The following is a 5,463-nucleotide window of genomic DNA, read 5'->3' as shown; positions in this document are numbered from 1 at the left end:
CCTACTAGGACTTGGTAAGACCATACCTGAATCTAGTAGGATAATTTCAACCCTTTGTTCCTGTCTAAATAGATTGAGCTACATGCTTAGCAAATGAGGTCTGATTGTGTATATAGTCGTTAAAGATCCCATTGCACTTTCTGGGGATTAGCCAACAGTTTCAGAGCAGCTAGTGTTTTCCAGTGTGCTGCTTATTGCTTTCTGACTGGCTGCAATTCTCCACGCCAGAGACAGCTGCGTGTCAGTAGTGCAGTTTGCAAATACTTTGCAGTCTTGCTACTGTTACCCTTTGAAAGAACATGAAAGTTGTAAAATCAACCACTCAAAAGGTTAGGAAATGCTAGAATTTGGCACAAGGGAGACAAATTAAGATTGCACAACAAGAAGTCCTGTGGCATTTTATAGACTAACAGTTTGGAGCATAAGCTTTTGTGGGCAAAGACCCGCTTCATCAGATGCACGAGTGGGGGGGTGGTTTCAGAGGGGTATTTAAAGAGTGGGGTCCCAGTAAGAGGGAGGGCCAGAGCTGACAAGGTCTATTCAGCAAGGTGGAAATGGCCCAGTATCAACAGTACTTATCAAAAGAGGAAAAAACAAGTCAGATCAGATGGGGATGTGAGCCTTTGTCAGAGTCTAATGGGGAGCTGTTGGAACCCAAAGCAGAGAAACTGCCTTTGTAAGCTGCAAGCCACTCCCAGTCTCTGTTTAATCCCTGGTTAATGGAGTCAAATTTGCAAATAAATTGCAGCTCAGAGATTTCTCTCTCCATTTGATTTTTAAAATATTTTTTTGTTTCAGAACTGTCACTCTTAAATCTGCCACTGAATATTCAGGAAGATTGAAGTGTTCCCCCACGGGCTTCTGTACATTACCGTTCCTGATGTCTGATTTATGTCCATTTGTTCTTTTATGTAGAGACTGTCCAGTTTGGCCAATGTAAATTGCAGTGAGGCATTGCTGGCACATGATGGCATATATTACATTAGTAGATGTGCAGGTAAAGGAGCCCCTGATGGTATAGTTGGTGTTAGGTCCTGTGATGATGTCACTGGTGTAGATATGTGAGCAGAGTTGGCAGCGAGGACTGTTGCAGGGCCTGGTTCCTGGCCTAGAATCACTGGTTTGTGATTTGTAGTGGCTGGTGAGGATTTGTCTAAGGTTGGCAGGCTGTCTATAGGCGAGGACAGGCCTGCCTCCCAAGGTCTGTGAGAGTGAAAGATCATTGTGCAGGATGGGTTGCAGATCACTGATGATGCACTGGAGAGGTCTTAGGTGAGGGCTGTATGTGATGGTCAGTGGTGTTCTCTTGTTTTCCTTGCGAGGCCTGTCTTGTAGCAGGTGGCTCCTGGGTATCCGTCTGGCTCTATCAATCTGTTCCTCACTTCCTTAGGTGGGTATTGTAGTTTGAGGAAAGCTTGGTAAAGGTCTTGTAGATGTTTGTCTCTGTGTGATGGATCAGAGCAAATACAGTTGTACTTTAGTGCCTGGCTGTAAACAATGGATCATATAATATGCTCTGGATGGAAGCTGGAGGTGTGTAGATAAGTGACGGTCACATAAATGCTATCCTATACAGAAAACCGACGGATTGCTATGCTTATTTGTACAGTTGTGTCCAGGAAGTAATTTTCTTGTGTGGACTGGTCCAGGCTAAGGCTGATGGTGGGGTGGAAACTGTTCAAATCACGGTGGAACTCTTCAAGAGCCTCCTTTCCAGGGGTCCAGATGATGATGTCATCAATGGAGCTCATGCATCTGATGAAGTGGGTCTCTGTCCACAAAAGCTTATGCTCCAAAATATCTGTTAGTCTATAAGGTGCCACAAGACTTCTTGTTGTTCTCGAAGCTACAGACTAACACGGCTGCCTCTCTGATACTCATCAGATGCGTGAGTTGCACAGGCAGCCTTAAGTTTGACATTTCCAAACTTTCGAGTACTTGACTTTGCTGCTACTTGTGCAAAACGTAGTCTTTTAATGTGATTTCCCAATTAAAAATGTAAACTGAAAAACTGAAAATACCTTGTTGGAGAACCATATCGACCCCCACCTTGGATCATCAGCCATGTTCAGACTCATTGATGCAAAGGAAAGATCTACTAATTGAGCTAGGAGAGCAACTGGCAGTCGTTAACTGTTGTCCTTTAAGGCTGGGTCTAGGCTGTGGAGAACTGTCGGCAAACAATACTCAAATTGCGCAGTTTGCTTATCCTTAGATGACAGTTCTGACAGAGACATTCCCAACATTTGGCTCATCCACAGGGGGCCAAATGTTGGGAAGAGCCTTCTGCTGTGACATCCCTTCTGTCTTGTGGCACAATATATAGGGATATCGGCAGTAATATATCTGTTTTTCCAACAGTGGTCTCGGAAAAGCAGACACGTTGTTTGGATGCAGCACACCTCTTCCAAGAGTCTCCTAGAAAACATCTGCCATGTAGATCTAGTGTAAGTGGATCCGTTACTGAATAAGAGACAGAGAGATAGCCATGTTAGTCTATATGCTATCAAAACAAAAAACCAGCCAGTAGCACTTCAAAGCTTTTTTGTTTTGATAGTATATGAAGAAGAGACACTGGCAAAGTGTGTAGCAGAGAGATAGCTGTGTTAGTCTGTATCTTTGAGAACTACAAGAAATCCTGTGGCACCTTATAGACTGACAGATATTTTGGAGCAACTTTGCCAGTGAGTTTCACAGCTATTTGCTGCTTTGTCAGCTGGCTGTGGTGCTTACAAAGTGAAACCCATGTTCATGCAAGCTGACTACTAGTGACGAGGCTGTGTAGACATACCTATAGGAGATGCTTCTCATTGTTGATGCTAATGGGATGTATCCTAAGACTGTAGCAGCAATGAAGGGTCCTGTGGCACCTGGAGCATCTGAAGAAGTGAGTTAACTCACGAAAGCTCATGCTCTAAACTTTTCTGTTAGTCTGTAAGGTGCCACAGGACCCTTCGTTGCTGCTACAGATCCAGACTAACACGGCTACCCCTCTGATACTATCCAAAGACTGTTACTGAGATTTCACTGAGGCAAATCTGCCTCCCTGGGCTGCAAGTGTGGAGGGGCCTTTTGTGGCAGGATTGGTGTGGTTCTAGTGTGCCATGTCAGAGAGATTACGAAAAGGGAGGAAACTACGTTGGTTTTGCCCAATAGCTGCAGGAGGTAGAGCCTCACTCTGACTGGTCTCTTTCCTCAGTAGTACACAACGAATGGAGAGGGAGGACCCATATAGTCATACCCCGAGATACACCCATTCGGGCTATGAGAATTCAAGTTTACAAGGAGCTTGATTAAAAACCCCTACCTCATCTTACGAGGCATTTCCTCAAATTTACGAGGACCGATTTCAATTTCGTGCGCCTCAGCGGGATGTGGACGCTCTGCAGCAGGAGAGAGGCTGAGGCTCCAGGCAAAGGCTTGCCCGCAGCTGCGTCCCACCCGGCGGCGGTTTCCCAGAGCCCCCAGCCCAGCCTTTACCTGTGGCTGGTCTGGGTCTCCGCCTCGGCTCTGCAGCAGCGGTGTGTCCGGGCCCAGCTGGCGGCTGTGGGCTCCCAGGTGCTCCTGCGAGACATGGCTGCTGAGCGCGCAGCCCATCCCGGACCCGCCCCTGCTGTTCACTCCCCAGGCAGCTAGGGGGCCACCGCTGCCAGCCCTGCTCAGCTGTGCCTTGGGTGCTGCTTGCCGCCTGTGGTGTTCCTTTGCATTTAGTGCCTCGGCTGCTGCTGGCAGGGCCTCTCTGCTGCGCAGCCCTGCACAAGCAAGGCATCGCCTCCTGCCATCTGGGGGCCTCCTGTGCCTGCCGAGCTTCCTGTGCAGCCAGCCCCTGACACTGCCCCCTCCCCACTTAACCTAAGATGCGCTCAGGCCAGGCTGCCTCCCCGTGCATCCCCATGCCCTGCTCTGCCCTGCCTACCCCCTTGCACCGGCCCCGCTTCTGCAGCCGCGGGCAGCTAGCCGGCTTTGCACCCCACTCCCATGCGCTCTTTGATTTCCGTTCCCCTGTCTCTGCAGGTAAACAGACATATTGTAGTGTAATTAATGAAGGGAAAATGCCTTGTTAGGTTGTGTTATGATAACTAATGTTAACTATTGAAGTAATTGTGTTCATTTTAATGGGATTTGGTGGTGTTTTAGCGTAAATGGGTATAAATTTTAGGGCTCAGGAACGCGTACAATTTTTTCCCATTGAAATTAATGGTAGTTACATTTTCGACTTCCAAGAATTCGCCCTAAGAGTTGTTTTTCAGGAACTAATTACCCTTGTAAGGTGGGGGAAGACTGTATTTGCAAATTTACCCTGATGTTCCATACTTATACAACTGGGCCTAGATCGTGCAAGGAAGTCCATTGAGGCAAACAGGATTGCTCAAGGGAAGTTCTCCTGCTGGCCTTGAACTTATCAGTTTGAATTCTGTTCCTCACTTGGATACTGACATGCTGTTTGGTATAATACCTCTGCCCCGAATTTCCCCCTTCCATCCTTTGTCTGTTATATTGATCTGAACTGCAAATCTTTAGAAAGGACTGTATATCCCTCTCGCAGGGCCTCTTACAAAGCCTACTGAAGTTAATGGAAGGGCTTCAGATAAGACCTAGTGTGTCTGTATGTGGAGAGCCTAGCTGATACAGCCAAGTGTTACTGTAACAAATACAATTTTAACATGAATAAGGGTTTGCATGATCACAGCCTTCTGTCTGGACAATAGCTGTGTTACTATAGACCATTTGAAAAGAATACTGACCCAAATTATGGACCTAATGGAAGTTCTGTGTGGAAACAATGTTTGTGTAAGCCCCTTAGTTATATATTCTATCACATCTAATACAGGTTGAACCTCTCTCTTTGGGACCTGATCACTGACAAATGAGAGAATTTGCCGGACCATGGATGGTCAATATTGTCTGGCACATTTTATCAATACTTCCCCTGCTTACTGGGCTCTTAGAAGACATGTAGGGGTAAATTAGAACTAAATAACAGCACAGAACACTGAGGCAGGACTAGTGGCAGTAAACCAAGCTTATGGGACCACAGGAAACTTGGACACACCCATGATATGTGGTCAGCTGGCTAACTAAATTATGCCAGATTATGGATGTTGCCAGATGAGAGAGTTCCAGATCAGAGAGGTTCAACCAGTATATGGCAAAGAACCGCAGTGTATTTTCCAGACATGCATAGAATAGAATTATTCAGTTACTTTTTCAGAATTTTTTTTTGAAATACTTGCTATCAAGTGGGTCTGTCCCACGAAAGCTCACCTAATAAACTATTTTGCTAGTTTTTAAAGTGCTACTTGACTGCTTTTTGTTTTGATAGTATATAGACTAGCATGGCTCCCTCTCTGTTACTATCCAAATGTATGGAGAGGTAAATGAATTTCAGCACATTTACAGAGAAAAAGAAACCATTTTTAACAACACATTTATATCAGGCAAACCTGTTTCCCAGTTGACAGG

Source organism: Carettochelys insculpta, chromosome 3, assembly GCF_033958435.1.
Source record: "Carettochelys insculpta isolate YL-2023 chromosome 3, ASM3395843v1, whole genome shotgun sequence".
Lineage (NCBI taxonomy): Eukaryota > Metazoa > Chordata > Testudines > Carettochelyidae > Carettochelys > Carettochelys insculpta.
The sequence above is the reverse complement of the archived record's forward strand: the minus strand, read 5'-3'. Positions refer to the sequence as shown.